Raw genomic sequence first — 17,094 nt, 5'->3', positions numbered from 1 at the left:
TGAAGCTTGTGAGGAAAAACATTTCATGAAGGAAAGCGCTACAGGGATGACAGGATTACTATCAGAAAAACAGTAAAAAATATGGGTCACATAAAACGTCCTGAGGTCATTATTTCTCTACTGAGGTTGCTACTGTAGTTAGGAATGCAGACAGACTAGCAGAGCTGACTTGGTAAACTGACAAACTGACAGCCCAGAGCACTCTCACTAATGCACAGATGATCATGCCCTCCAAATACTAACTCAACTGTTAGGAATCAAGACACATACACTGCTCACCAGTTTTTACACAAAAACTCTCAAGCAAAAACAAACGGACATTGAAATTTGACATTATTAACAGGGTAATCTATTTGCAATTAAATGTGCCGCCTCTGTTGGAAAAGCAGCAGACAGATGTTTAATTAGTGTTGATGAACAAAACTACAAACAGACACTGGGGGTCACTAGTCTGGGGAGAAGTACTTTATGATGATATAATGCACTATACTGTGTACATCTTGTTTGTGTAATAAGCTGTAACTATATATGCAGTGTAACTCAGAATATTATTGTTCACTTCACAAATTAGTGTACGTATTGCAACAAGTGAAACACTGTAATATTAAAAAAAACTGTTAATCATTGTTCTTCACTAATTTCATTACTGACTGACAGCAGTAATTCATTACAGCATCCACCTCAGGTATTTAAACTCAAATTAATTTGGTTGCCTGTCCTTAGGGGGAGTTGTGTCATGGCAGCAAATTTTCATTTTCTTCGTTTCTCTCAGGGAAAAAAAAATACCCCCAAAAACTAAATCAAATTTTCTTTGATTTAGCTTTTTAGGCTACAAGAATTCAACCAGTTATAACAAAATTGAAATGGTAATTGGAACTTGGGCATATGTTTATACAGAACAAAATACCTTCTGGCACTTGGAGGCTCCCATGCCATGTGTGGTACTTTCACATCAGCTGTACGTTCCAAAGAGCTAATATCACACAATTATTCACAGTATATAACTGTAACTAATAAAGCAGTCCTGCATGGGTCCATGATACTAAACCATACCCATCCCACAACTGCCACATTTTGGCTTATCTGCTTTGGGAGCATTTTTCATTTAAATGAATCTTGGTGCCAGCTATCCAGATTGTACAATACACATGAAACACAGTCAGTTAAATTTTCTGCACTTCTCTTTATTTTTCAACATATAAACATGTAGTGAAACTTGGAGAAACTACAAGAAGCAGAAAATAATCACTTCAAGTTTTAAAACTCAACATATGTGATTCTAAGGTCCTAAGCTTTAACTAAACAGTCCCCTGGATTTTACTCAATTTTAAAAATCATATTGGAATATGAAAATTCTAATGTATGTCCAAAAGTTGAAACGTTAATTATACTATGGTATGATTACTGGGCAAAGCATTAATGGTTACATATGTTTTTTCAGTAGTGCAGATTGTGATTACATAAATGCATGTGTACACACATGAATACACAGTGCCCCGTACACATACACTCATGCACATTTGACAAATCCTCGGCATTTCAGTCTTAAATGTGTTCCCACGCTATAAACCTTGCACCAACCCACACGCCTCATTCAGTAGGGCATGCTGCACAGAGCAAGGCAACTTTGTAAATATCCCCACTAAGGAGGAGTTTACTTCTTTCCAGTGAGTCACTGACATTATTAAAAAAAAAGGTTTTAGGACTGAGATAAAATGACTCCTCTTTATGGTTCCCAAAAATGCTGTAAAATGTTTACTGTTCACTGCACTTGCTAAGCCCTTGAACAGTCTGAGCATAGTGGGAGACAGGAGGTGTAAAAGGAAGTGTCCGGGAGAGGAGTGAATGATAAAATTCAAAGAAAGACAAATGAAAGGAGAAGATGGAAGAGAAAAAACCTGATAAGATAAGGGGTCTTGGCAACGGAGAAGCCAGGAAACAACAACTATGAATTTTGCTGCTGTGCAAACAAAAGACCAAAAATAGAGCTTGGGGTCACACGAAGAATTTTAGTTCTTGGTTATCTCCATTTCCTGTCTTCATTCATTTTCTGGCATTTAATTTACTAACTCACATTTAGTCAGTTTTATTGCCTTTATATATTTGTGCTCAAGTAATGTAGAATGCCGGTATAACTCTGTGACTGTGTTTTCTCTCAGATTTGATTTTGCGATGTAGCCGTAGATACATGATCTAGGAATGACGTGATAAAAAACAGAGACACCAAAATTAGGAAAGAATAAACAATGGATGAAAGGCACAGCAACAACAGTGACATTAAAAGAGACAAAAATGAATAAATGATAAACCACTTTATAATAGTTCATTTATCCTGATTGATTTTCTTCAAGCATCATACTTGTTAATTGCATCTGTTTTTACTTCAGTAAAACTAAAAGCCCCTTTGATCTCATTTAACTTATAGCATAGCTGAGTGAAGATGGTGAAATGCTCCATCTGGCATCTTTTTCCTACTCTATATTATCTCGAGGACTAATAATGTCTTTTGGAAAGACTTTTTTGAGTTTATCCTGGCATATGTGGAAACCATGCCTGGTCGAGCACATCATCAAACCAGCCCCTGGATGGAGATCCCCGAGGATCGGCAATTGTTATGCCACACATCTCCAAACTGCTGAGTCTGGCTGAAAGCCACTGTCTGGAGAGCCTTCTGATGAACTCTAAATAACCTTTCCTTCATGCCATCATTTCATACACCTCACACATGACCAATTTTATATTCATTTGGGAGAATTTCTGTCAGGCCCTGTCCAAAAGTTTGGTTTCACAAAAATGCCACAAGAAGCAAAGTAACACTTTGGCAAACAAAATAGAGTTTTTTGAAGCCTGTCTTGACTCTGCTTTGGTTGGCACCAGTGATTATCATTCGTACCACACAGCTCTACACACATAAATGTGTAGCACCTGAAAGGTTTATGCTGGGCTTGTTTTAGAAGTGCAACCCCTATTCGTGACCATTTTCGAAAGAAATAATGCGAATTTCTTTTTTTTTTTTTTCAACTTGTAGATGTTTTACATTCACAAACTTGAAATTGAATTTATCTCAGTGAATGTTTGGTCTTCCCTTTTTCATATGTACATTATGAGGCTTCATAAAGTAAATGGTTTAACAGGGTATTTTTTAAAGCCAGTACTCACAAGCTTTACACCTTGCAGGCAATCAGACTGCAAACATAAAGAATAAGCAGATAGTGTGTTGAAAAATGCACTGTGTCAGTTGTTGTCTGTATCTTAAATTGTTGCTGTCAGGTGCACAAGGTCTGCTGGTATAGTGGCAGGGCAATATTGCCTTAATTTAATTGTTTGGAAAACCAATAAAGCACATTGATAATGTGTTATGGCATGTGTTGGATGTCATTTAGTGAGGTTACTCAATATATCACTGCTAATTCAGGCTCAAAAAAACATTTGCATGATTGTCTTTTATACTACATTTGATAGAGGCATGAGAATAGCACAGAACATATATCATGTTGTAGGGGTGGGTGACATGACAAAAAATATCGCCATGTTTTTTAATATTGATCAATATCAATATTTATCTATATGCGGCATAAATTTAAATCTATTAAAGAGGTAGGAAACACATTCAACATGTTTGTTAGACCAAGGATACACGATACGTTAGCGAATAATTGGGAGCCTTTTTAATTTCAATTTCAAGGTGTTTATTCAGTTTAGGCTCAAATATCAAATAATCACAAGGTTTGATTTTAAAGAATTTAGTTTTCAATGAGTAATTTGATAGTATCTGCGGCCAACATCGTCTAAAATGAATGTTTGTTAGGGCCATGTTAGGTTCTGTTGTGTAGGTAGACTGCATGTCAGTAGTTGTGACAGGTGTGTAAAGCCCCTCTTCCACTTTTCCCCTGATTTCTGTAAAAAGCTGAGGCAGCACCTTCTGTTTTTTGCTCTTTTATTATAGTGGGCAGTGATTGAAAAGTCAGGAGTGACTGCTGCTGGGATTTGAATTAAACTTATATGAATCTTGTTTGCAAGCTTGGCTCCCAGTACAGCAGTTTGCGTACTGGCATTGTGAATAGTGATGTTGCCTTTACAATTGGTGAAAAAAAGTTTGTGTTTTCTGTCTTTGCCGTGGTCAGCCATCTGAATCTTCAACATGTGCGTTTTTTCAAAATTTGGCCAGACACTCAAAAATAGATCAATATAGCTCTTTCTGCCCATTTAGATTTGCCTCATAGTATGGGTATTATTGATCCAGTGAGTTTTACTTTTCCTCCCTCTTGTGTTCATCTACTCTATAGACCCTTTACTTTTTTCTTCACACTTTCTTACCACCCTCTCGGCTCTCTTGTCCTTTGTTCCTCTCAGATATTCAGTCCAATTTCCTCATCTTTCCAGCCTACCTTTATATCTCACTTCAAGAGGCAGCGAGAAATTGAAAGTCCTTCTTTTCTTTGCCCAGTTCTTATTCACTTTTTCCCCCATTTCAGACTAGACCAGGTCACTTTACCAGACCAGAGTAGCATCAAAGACAGTGACATTTTGGGGAAATACCACAATGCCTTTATCTCTGATCTGTCTGCACTCTTTGAACCTCTTCATCCCATAGTATCAGGGGGTGTTTCTTGTGTACAGTAGTCTTAACTAAATTTGCAAGGTTGTATGTATGTATGTATGCAAACGTTTTGTTTCTTTTTCCATGTATTTTGTGGCTCTGCTTCATAGAATTAGTATGACTGCACGTGAACTTTGCAGGGTCATAGAATATAATATTGCTCTATTAACTGTAATGGGAAAATAATGATCTTTTTAGAGACTGGTTGGTGATCAGACCCTTTTTTGAGTAAGGTTTGTCTTCCTTTGATGAATGCCTGGCAAAATCACTAGGTGAGAAGCTCAGGCCAAAGTGCATCTAGAAGCCTTGCACCCTAATGACTGTCATTTGTCCCTGCCATATTGGGTAGCAATTGGATAACTTCATACAATTGGATGTGGATGGGCTATTTTTGGTGGATTTAAAGCAATATCATTTCTGCTTCTGCCAATCACAGATTAGCAGGTGAAAAAGTAGAAATGAGAATAGCAAGGAAATGCACAAATAACTGTATAAACATTTAAAATGGACCAGTGGCCACTCTCTATTAAGATTGAATCCCTTTCAGAATATCCTGGAAAATGTATGTGAGTTTTAGTGTGCCCATGTGTGTGCCTGAATGTTAGTGGTTTTAAGGTATTGTTAATGTTATCCCTACTTGCAGGGTTAGAGGATGGTGGTGCCCTAGGACAAGCCTCACAGAGCAGCTAGCAGTAGTAGTAGCTGCAGATTGTTTGACTAGTTTTTTTTTTTTTTTAATATATTTTTGTTTTGAATGTCAGGAATATTCTAATGGAGTGAACATACATGGACTGGCACACACACAACCCTTCAGCATCGTCAGATCAGTATTCACCTATGATACTCTATGGTCAGCTCATGGGCTAGAAAACAGGACCAAGCACATGGTCATGGGCTTACTGATATGGGTGGAAGTCTTATATTGTATGTCATTGACATGCCAAGTGGAGGTGTCTGCTATGCTGTCAGTCAGTATTCCTGGCAGCTTCTGTTACAGCTGTTGTTAAAAACAGTCAGCTGACCCCACCTATCTGCTCAACCTTCATCAGTTCTGACACCCACTCTGGGGAGTGCAAACAGTTATACACACAAATATATGTCTCTCTGTAGTTGTCAGGATGCTCACTGACAATGCATTCCCCTTAGGTGTCCCCTTAGCCAAACCTTAACTGTCACAACTAAAATACCTAACCACAACGTTTAGCCTAAAACCTAGTTTTAACCCTTACAAAGCCTGATATGGTATGTGGGAAAATTTGTCCTTACTCCCATGTAATAAAACTTAAACTCATCATAAATGTGTAGCCATCAAGTACACAATTATGCACACACACACTGTTGCATACACATATGCTCCATGTGAATATGAGTATGAATGTAACACATGCATAGCCACATATGCACTGTTTGGAATGCAGGTTCAGGGAGTAATGAATTTATGTCCTCCATCAGGATCACTGAAGGACAGTTGCACTGGCTGTGTCACTGACACACAGACACACCACCACCACTGCTACCAGTTATGCTTGCTCTGAGGGTGCCATGTATGATTATAGAGTGTTCACTTTTATAGGATAGATGTAACATCTACTGCATCAGTACCTCTTATGTTGTCAGAGTGCTGAACTATAGGAGATAAAATGGTCCTAGAATAATATGTGTGAGTTGAATATATTTAGGATAAGCAAAAGATCATGAAATCATCAAAATCTTTTGCAAATATGAAAAGATAAAATTATACCGATTTAGCTGTTTTCTGTGTTTCTGGTTCATTTAAGCTTGTAAAATAAGTCAAATTATCTTTGTAAGTTACTAGAGTCTTTTTTTTTTTTTTTTTTTTTTTTTTTACAAATGTGAGGAGTTTGCTAATGCACACTTTTAGCTGCAATATTCAGTCAGCATCCAACTTTTCTGTCACTTTGAGGGTGAAAAAATGTATTTATTGATTCAGAACATAAAAATCTGCAGTTGGGTGATAGTTCAACACAGGCTGATAAGTATACTTATGGCAGTTGGGACTGTGAGGCAGTATATTTCACTTTTACAGGTGGGTGGAAAAGGCAGATTCTCCATCAGCCATCAACATACAAGTTCCTAAATGATAGTATGGTGTCAGTGGCTTCACAGGCTTTCCAAATATGTTTTCCTTGCAGCACTCTAAAAGCCATAGGTTGGACACTTCCAGCATATCAACTAGACTGGACTCTCTAGTGCAGAATTCTTTGCTTTTACCAGCTTTTGAATGTGTTGTTTTCTAGTATACTATTATTAGAAAGCCTCAATCATATCCTAATGTTAGGGACATCTACTTCAGGGGACAGGTAATGTAACACAAACTCACCAGGGACATCCAAAAACATGAACGTCATATTATATAACCACTTTCATTTCAGTGATCTTGCGTCAGTGAGAACATTTTTTAATTTTAGGTGCAAAGTAGGGACAAAGGCAAATTTGGTAAAACTTAACTCTGTAACATTTGTTGATGTAATTATGGAAATAATTACTGTTTAGAGAAGAGCACATTTTCTTCAGCTTCTTTTGCTAAGAGAGGGCCTATTATGTCATCACTAGAGATGAATCATATTTTATCATACCCTGTTTTTAAAGTAGACATTTGAAGTGTTCGAAGAAAGTGAGAAGTCAACAAGGTCTGTCTTTTTCTTTTTTCAGAAATTCCCAGTTCTGTAACAGTCATACTTATGGTAGGTTTCAGTTTCAGTAGACATTATTTTTTATTATGCGATTAGTATATTTTTTAGTCATGTAACCAAACAAGTTTTCTCTCTCTGGCAGCAAAACAATTTAACTCTGATCAGCTTGAAGTCATTTGGTGAACCCTGTGTTGTTGACACATATTCAGACTGTCAAATGAAGGAAGGTTTAACTTTTTTTCTGTATTTATCTTCTGGTGCTGTCCTCTGTTTTTTGGAAGTATTGTAATTTTGGAAGTTGGCACATCAACATAAATGCAGAATTCTGTCACAATACCTAAGCAGGAGCCCAGGTAGTGTGCTAAACCTCAGGCAGCTACCCTGAGTGGGAAATTACGTGCTTGGTTGCACTGCACACACGAGCCCACCAAGGAATCTGTCATTGTTTTTGAATATGGATACAGTCCGTGGGATACCAAGAGCGCGTCTTGCTACACTCTGTTAAGACAGCAACTTAGAACAATAGGTAATTCAATCACAAGCCCTTGGATTTGAACAGCCTCCTAGGTTCTTACATGGAGAACAGCAGGTTCACACCAATGTAATCCAATTGCATTACACACAAAAGACGCCTTAGCTTTACGCTACATATGAACAAACATGAGCATTTGCATACACAAACAGACAGTGAATTTGTGCAAGTGAAACGCACTGTTGTGCCTTCTCCTACACACACAAAGGCACATTTTCTGGCCAGAACTGTCTATTTTCTCATCGTGTGGTAGAATAGAAGGGACGATAATCGTATCAAGAAGGAAGGAGGGACAGAGAGAAAGAAGGGATTGGCGGCAGATGGTGAGAAATGGGAAGTTCTGTTGTAGTAGGTATTGTTAGGAAGCATGGCTTACTGTGTGTCTGGTAGCATGGTATAATCATTTAAAGACAAGGATTTATGTGTATATGTGTTTACATGTTCAGTCTTCATTCTCCTTAGTATTAGTGGATCTTCCCTGTTCCTTGGGGACCAAAGCCTGTTTTTCTTTGAGTTTGTTTTTCCTGTTTTTGTATTTATCTTTTTTTCTCTCTCATTTAATCAACCTTTATCCAATCAACTCATCCATAATGTCAACAGCTATGAGTATAAAAACCTCCAATCTCAAATTATCTGCAATGGGGAATCAATAGAGCTTTTCTTTCAGGGAGGAAAAAAAGATTTTTCTATTCCTTCCTACAACAGTCAAATTTGGGCCCACTGCTTATCTTTTGCATATCTTCTGGAGTTGAGTGATGTTATCTTCTGTGTGCCAAGCTGTTGGTTAATAAATTTACACTTCAAATTAATTGCATTGCATTCACTGCATTAATTGCATATAAAATAACACATTTGTAATAATTACATACATCTAGTGAGGTACTGGACACATCATTAGTTATAGTTCCAGGGGTCACTGGGGGTTTTGGGTCTCTCAACTTCAGACCCTCTCTGACTGGAGACTCGACCAGGAGTGATCAATTCCTGGCCTGTGTCCAAGTAGCTTTAACCCCCACTTTGTACCTTCTGACCCTGAGCTATCATGAAGCTTTCTCTGCAGCATCTGAAACTCTTCCGATGGCTTGTTTTTCACCTAGCCCAATGATGACCGTAAGGAAAAAGGCCGCACACAGTGATTTCCCTGCAAAGCGGCACGTCCCTCATTTTTTAACTTTCATCAGTAACTTAAAAATATCTTTTCTACATGTTTCTTAGCTTCTTTTCTGTTATATTAACTCATTATCAAAACCAGTTAGTTTAATTCCCTTTGTTTGATTTGCAACTTAGTGGGCAATGGACTAGAATCATAACACCCAAAGCATTGGAGAAAGAGCCAAATTATATTGTCTTCTTTTTATTGCACCGAACTGTGAGTCCCACCCCAATCTAAAAATGATTTTCAGTGTTTTAATTGTTTCTATTCAGAACAATCCTTGAATACCTCTCCTTCACTTTATCACCATCTTTTCCATTTTGTACAGATTTTATTAGAGGAAAAACACAAAAAAATAATCGCTTTTACCTGGAGTCATCTCTTTCCAGTACTCCTACATTAGAGATTAGAGGATATATTTTATTCTTTCTATGAGCCTTTCCCCGTGTGCACACAAATGTATACTGCAAAAATGTACCATTTAGACCATCACAGTATCACGGAAAACAAATGAATAGCACATACTGACATAGCAACAAACAAAAACACAGAGACTCACAAACAAGCATGCCTGCTCCGGTGCGGAGGGTCAGCAGCTGACGGCAGCATGGATGGGGACTGTAATTACACTGGAGCTCTGTGTAAGAAGTGTGTCTCAGAGATGGGATCAAGTCTGTGCCCTTATCTGGCCTGGCTGCTCCCTCAACCAAGGAACACTATTGTTCCAGAGAGAGATACATATGTGTGCACGGGTATGATGTGACTTGACACACAGATAACTCAAAAGAGCTCTGATACAGAGGAAAGGCTCGAGATACATACACCTAGAGGCTATGATAAAGGAAATTGAAGGAGAGCAAGTGTCTGCAAAAGACTAGGGAAGATACAGAATGATAGATTATGAGTTTACAAAAGGGGTTGCCCAAGTAATTTTGCCACTTCCCCAGACTCCTTTCAATATCTTGCATTTGTGCAAACAGATTTTATTTCAAGGAGCTTGTTTGCTCAACCAAATCCTGCTTAGAGCACCCTGGTTAGTTTCAGACAAATTTACAGCATGCCAGTTTCTTAGATTTACCTGCTGTTACAAATGTAAGCATGCAACTTAAAAAAAACAAAAGACCTGTAAAAGTTATCAGTTGGACAGCTACGTAATTGCTACTGTTGTCAGTGTGGGAGATGTGAGCTTGGGGAGGCTTGTAACAGTCCCCATGCAGTGTATAGTGGTCTACTGGGAACACCTGGACCCAACTATAATGAGCTGCCATCTTTGCCAAGCACAGGGTAGAAGAGACAATGGCGTGTGCGCACACACACACACACACACACACACACACACACACTCTCACTCTCACTCTCCTTCTGTCTCTCTCTCACACACACATATGCATATATAACATCCACTTTTCCAGTTTGGTTCAGGCACTGCCTCACGGTCCCAACTCAGTTTGGTTCAGGCACTGGCGTTGAAGAGTGTTCATTTTGACAGAAGTTTGCAAATCTTGCATATTTGAAGATCCTGCCGTCAGCGTCTCATCAATAATAAAGCCCTATGCTGTGTGAGGTTTAACTAAAGTGCTGGGACAGCCCACTGAATCATTTAATGGCAGGACTGAAGCAGTGAACTAACTGAAGGACACCGAGTCTGTGGGTTGGTCAGGCTGTTTTGGATGTTCAGTAGCTGTAATGTGAGCCAGAGTGATACCATTACTGTTGTAGTGGAAAAGTTTTATCGTAGCTGGGATATACTGTAGACTGATAATTGGTGGCGCCTCACTTTTTAAAAATTTCATAAAGATTATTTATGTGGCAGTGGAGGTTTGGGATTTGTGTACCAATTTCATGCTTTCAAACCTTGCTCTGTTATCAGCTGTACATATTTTACTCTGGCTACCACCCTGATAGTGTGACACTGCATTTGTAAAAATGTTCTGCTTGGTAGTTTTAAACAGAATTTATCTTATCCACGGGTTTCCACTAGAGAACGCTTCACCAAACTTATTCCCCTCACCTGCCTATCCCTGGGTCATGTTTTTGATGAGATGGCCCTGGTGAGGTGCTGTGCAATCAAATGCATCACTGTGTAAGCCGGCGTAAAATGTCCTAGGAGAGAGTGAGGGAAGCTGGGAGAGGCAGGAAGAGAGAAAGGGTGTGTGTGTGGATCGATTACACTATGGTGCTTGGAGAGGGCAGAGTGACCAGCCATGAAATGGTTGCTGTCCCTGGAGTAGATGCCACCATTACCCACTGTTCCCCTGCTCTGGCTTACTACAGATATGGCTATAAATACAGAACATAATGTCTATCACTGTGTCATGATGGTGAGGAATGTGTGTGTGTGTGTGTGTTTTCTGATGTGGTGTTTATTTCATTATGCTTGAAAGCCCTAACTCAAGTGTCTGTATGATTCTTGTCCTGCCTCAGGATTCAGACCCCCGTTGGTTTTAATTGCAGTAGAATGAAAGATAATCTAAGCAGAATCTGTTTTACACCTGGGGTTCCAGGTGAATGCAATTAAGTACAATTAGCTGTGTCAATTCATACAGTAGTTGTCACTCTGTTTCTGCATATTTATCTCCTTAGGTGGGACTGCACATGTAACCACGTACAGCAGGAAAGATCCCAAAACCCTAGAATTTAAATTTGTGGAAACAAGTCAGAATGTTAATTAATTCAAGACTTTAGTTTACTTGCAGACTTTCAAGTCAGCCTCCACTTTTTCCAGTCCTAGTATTAACATCCTGACACACATGATGATGTGGTAAACCTTATACCTTCCTATCATCAGCATATTAGCATTGTAAGCTGCTAGCGTCACTGCCTAGCGTCGACGCTTGTTGAGATCTCTTTTGTGATTTGTCTATCAATATGGAAGTGCAGTGCTAAATTTGAACTTATTGAGACCTTTTTCTTTTTTTTTCTTTTTTTTTTTTTTTTTATAATCTTTGTTGACCTGAAATCCTTCCATAGCCAACCCAGAACCAAATTTTTATGAATCTTAGTGCCTGCTGATAATATTTCTCCATCTTGTTTGAAGAAACAGAGGCTTCAAGCAACACAAAGTGCTGTACTCCAGGTTAAGATTTCTTTAGAAAGCCCTTGGTTAGAGGGTGGGCCGCATGGGTAGGTGATTTCCCCCTCCTATGCAGACTATGCCATGAATAAGTCATCTCTCACCAGGGCACAACCCTCAAGTTCAAATGATTTGAAAATTCACATGCTTGCTGCAGCACAGAAATAACAACCTAGCAGCAGTTCTGATGCATATTATAGGATTGCGGTTAAATGAAATGAAGGTGAAGCGGTGCAGCAGAAGCAGTTGTGGCAGGAATATTTTTAATGCCATCCCCCCACCCGCAATCATACACTCTCTATCAATAATCTTCCCCCAGTGGAGGTGTATTAAAAGATATTCACTTGTGTTCCCTCCTGTTTGCTTCTCTTTTAAATGCAGTCATTTTGTCTCACTCTCTCCTGCTTTTCTCTTACTGTTTCAGGTCATTGTAATGACCATTCCATTTTTCAATCAATGATTTTATATGGTTTATTGTTAGAAGCTTTTGGGGGGGCAACAGTGATGAGTGATTCTCCCCTTTGTAGTTCTTTGTTTTTTTTAGTCCTATTTATCCTGGGTGCTGTCAGTGTCTTTAGGAACAACAGCCCATAGTCATCATGTTGTGGAAATTACAAGCTCACTGAATGACCGAGTGATTCTCTGTCACAGCTTTCATTAAAATAAGCCTAGAAAAAAGAATGAGGGCCACAAAAGAAAAGGGGAGATAGAGAAGCAGTGGGGTACGGGTACAACACAGACAAATAGTCTTTCCATCAACAGCAGATCTCATAAATATTGTAATTGTGTGGTTATAAAGAAGAGAGATAGTGAGCGAACAATTGTGCTGTGATTGAGTGAATGCTGTCTCACCTTTTGAATTGAGCATGAACATTGGTGACGAAAAGAAAAAAATAATGGCCTTTATGAAAATGACATAGAAGTCATTGGAGTCTGGCAGGCTGCATGGGAAGAAACAAAAAAAAATCCTGACATCATCTTTTCTTTTTCCTGTGTAAAACTCTCAGTACCATTTCTTGCTGATCTCTGCTGACTTAGATTTTTTTTTTTTTTGCCCAGATTTAACTGTGAACTGTGTGAACCCCATGAGATAGCTGTTCATGTAATGGAATGTGGCAATGCAGCATACCTAAGGCAAATTAATCAGATCAAGCCAGCTGAGTTGCCAAAAAGAAACAGAGTTCACTTGCTCCTCCCTGGCCATCACAACTCCTAATGTGGCTTAAATTTGTACAGAGAGCGCCTCCAGTGTTAGAGAGCCTCAGGCATAGGCAATTGCTTGAATGAAGCACCGATCACCCAATTTCTCTTCTCACCTGCAGGGCTCTGACTTCACACCATGCTCACTTTTATTTGGCTCATTCAAGACTGAGACCCTGGTGAGTTACAGACACAGAGCAAGGGGCTGAAGAAAAATCTTGACTGGTAGCTGGTAACTAAAATAGTAAGAAAAATAGACATGCACATGATGCTTCATGTCAGGCTGGCAAATACTTGTTTGGTACATTTCTTCAGTGGTGCGAAAAAAAAGATAATTCCCTGTTTGGTTGGAGCTTAGCAGATTTTCTCACAATAATGATTCTAAAAATAGCAGCAACAGTAATAGATTGAGTGGTAATAATCCATCCATACATCATCTACTGCTTATCCCAGAGCATCCAGGGTCGCAGTGGGCTGCAGCCTCTCAGCTACTGTGTAACAAGCGGGGAACACCCTAGACAGATCATCAGTCTGTCACAGGGCTGACACACAGAGACAAACCCTCACACCTTTGGGTAATTTAGAGTCACCGGAGAGTCTAACCCCAAGTTGCAGTCTTTGGACTGTGCTAGGAAGCCACAGTACCCTGAGAAAACCCGCAGGCACTGAGAGAATATGCAAACTCGGTTATAGGAAGAAAGGTCTTTGTTAACTGGGGTTCAAACCTGGAACCTTCTTTTTGTGAGTTGACAGTGCTAACCTCCATACTGCAATGCTACTAATTGGTAATAATATGAACAATAATTATTGATCGGTCTAGAAGGAACGGCTGGAGTCACCATCCCCACTGTCCTAGCACAGCCTAGGGACACGTTTCTTACATCAGCCTGTAATATTGTTACATAAGGCAGCTAATCAACATTTGATTCAAAACTATTTCACGTTTTAATTATGTTTTTATTTGAAGTTTATTAAGACAGAAAAATATCATGTTTGGCATTGGATTAAAAGTAGTAGCAACTTTAAAGACTGCACAACATTACCCCACAACATGAAAAGGTGACCTTACTTCTCTAAAATTCAATTACAGGAGTTCAAGACTGGGCTTACAAAATAAAAGTGAGGGGCACAAATACACATCACTATGCTGTAAAAAATGTATTAGATTTTTTCTGATTAAAGCAGAATATGATTCCTTATAGTTTTCGATAATATATATATTCATGAACATTTAAATATTAATTTTATTCTTAAATTATTCTCTGATATCATGACAGGAACTGATTAACAACTCAGAATCCAGAAACTTTAAAAATCTTAGGGTTTCAACAAATTTACTTCATCTAATAAATCATAGAACAACCTATGTATGCACTGTGAACACAAGATAGGATTTTAGCCAGTTTAGCATTAAATGAGTCGATAAATATTCCATGAATATGTTAAGAACACTTGAAATCATGTTTAGCTGCAGTCCACATTTATTTATTCAGATATGCTTGTCAGTGTGTCCGAGGTCTTGAGGCACTGTGGATTGCATCCTTGCAGTTCTGTTTGTATTCTTTGCTTGTTACTATGATTGATGACAATTTTGGACTCATAATCGTAGAAAAGAGGATATGTAGGTACACACACAAATCGACTGACACGCACAGTCAGACATACTCAGACCTTCAAAAGAACATAAGCGCTTATGCAAGGTAAACATACATAAAGCATATACACAAATTAACATATCTGTTGAAGCTGAAAGTGTTTTTCTGCTTGCATGCTCTCCTTTGGATTTGTATATATGTTACTCTTAATTTTTTTAATATTCATTACCATAGGCTTGGAGAAAGCTTCATGTCTGTGCTTAGTTTCTGCGCCCTGCGCACTGCATGTCAATTAGTGCCTTACATAACCACTAGCCAGCCACACACCCACATATGCACATACACAAGCAAAAACATGCACATGTTCTAGTACACATCCACTTGCAGAAACCCAAATGCACAATTTCAAACAGGCACACATAAACAGATGAAGACATAAACATACAAACGTACATTTTTTACACCCTTTTATATCCTGTGGGGACATTTCCGTTAAATTACCTCATACCAGATTCTTGTAAGCTTTATGCCATTCCTTTAATTGCTTTTTCCTAAAACTGTGTAATATCTCCAGAAATGACCAATAATCATCCAACATTACTCTGTATATCTACGTCAGTATAAATGTTTAGGTGTATAGGTAACTCTGTCACTCTCCTACCTTTTCTGTCCTTGGTGATTGCTGCGGTAATGACTGAGGTGATGAGATGTTCAAAAGCACCAGTGAAACCTGAGAGCTCTAAATCCTTGCCCTAAGCCAGTCATCACATTAATACATGTGCCTGTCTGTTTGCATATCAGTTTATATGTGTGGCTGCATGTAGAAATACAGGTGCTTTCCTGCCCGCCGTGTTGCTTGCTTGCATCCTGTCTGTGATTGTTGCAAAGGCTCAGACCTGTTCTAAGATGATCTCAATCAGCTCTTTTTGATGAGGAAAAAGAATTGAGCTTGATAGTCCGAGACAGAGAAAAGGAGGGCTACTGAGGGGTAGGGAGAGGTAGATGTAATGCAAAGAGGGAAAATGGAGACAAGGACGAGAAATTGGTAAGACAGACCTGTGGGGAGGCAGACAGAGGGAGGACGTGTGAGAGAAAATAAGAAATAGCATAAACCATATCTGGTCTGTTCCCTTGGTGATCTGAGTCATCTTTATTGGCTGGATATGCTATGTTACTAATGATTACTTTCACTATGAGACTATGAGGTGTGTGTTTTATATATCGATAAAACAATTTTAGATATATTAAAAACTTCCTAAGCTACTTTTCTTAGGATGCTGTGGGTTTCTTGTTTCTAGTTCTGGCTCATACATGCCCACTTTCTTCAGACTGAAACTTTGGAGGGGTGGGGTGGGGGTGCTGCTTGAGTATGTGTCTGTGCATACCTGTTCATAGGTTTCACACTTGCTTATAATACCCTATCAAGCAACTGCCTTACCTTTAACTAAGAGATCTGCAGTCAAAAGCTCCATTGCTATTTTCGTTCACCAATAAGTTTTCTGAAAATTGGATCCAGGGCTAAAGAATTGAATGTGATGAGCACCACAGCTGAAGCAATCCACAGGCTTTGAATGAACGTATTTATGGGAACGTGACAGATCAAATCCAATTGCCTCTTCTCTGACTTTAGACAGTTCCTTATTCACGTCAAAAGAGGTAGGAGTTTAATGAAGTTTTGTCTGCCAGATGATTTTTTTTGTGCAGATGAATGAGTTACGAAATGTAGAGGCACTGCGGTATCCAGCTTGAGGGTGGATTTGATTTGTGTGTATACAGAAGGAACATGCTTGCACAAAAGAGAAAGGAAGGTTGGCCATGATTTATTTGTTTACTGGGGGGAGTATTGATATTGCATATGTGCTAGAAATATAAGCTCTGTATACATTTTAGTTTGGATTTTTCAACCATCGGTGCCCCAGTAAACAAGATGCTGGTCTTTCCTTTACAACTGTGTCCCTCTAGAAGCTTACTGTCAATCAGCTCTCTTAGAAAGGATTGTCTTAGTCTGAAAAACAGCACTGAAAAGTTGCACATTGAAGCCAGGCACACAGAACAACAACAAAGGATAAAAGAAACAAAGTGAAAATAACTTGCCTTTTGATTCCACCCTCTTCTTTCAAGCTGAACATAAAGTAGGTCTAATAGGAAACCTGCTCAGCCTTCATCATTCTTCCTGTTATTTTTTTTTGTAAACTGAATTATTACTTTTTCCCTACTGCTGCAATCTTTGACCCAGAACAGAAAGAAATAAGAAAGCTTATATAAATCTTATATCTTATCTCATGTA

This window comes from Mastacembelus armatus, chromosome 23 (assembly GCF_900324485.2).
Source record: "Mastacembelus armatus chromosome 23, fMasArm1.2, whole genome shotgun sequence".
In the NCBI taxonomy this organism is placed as follows: domain Eukaryota; kingdom Metazoa; phylum Chordata; class Actinopteri; order Synbranchiformes; family Mastacembelidae; genus Mastacembelus; species Mastacembelus armatus.
Note: the sequence above shows the minus strand (reverse complement) of the source record.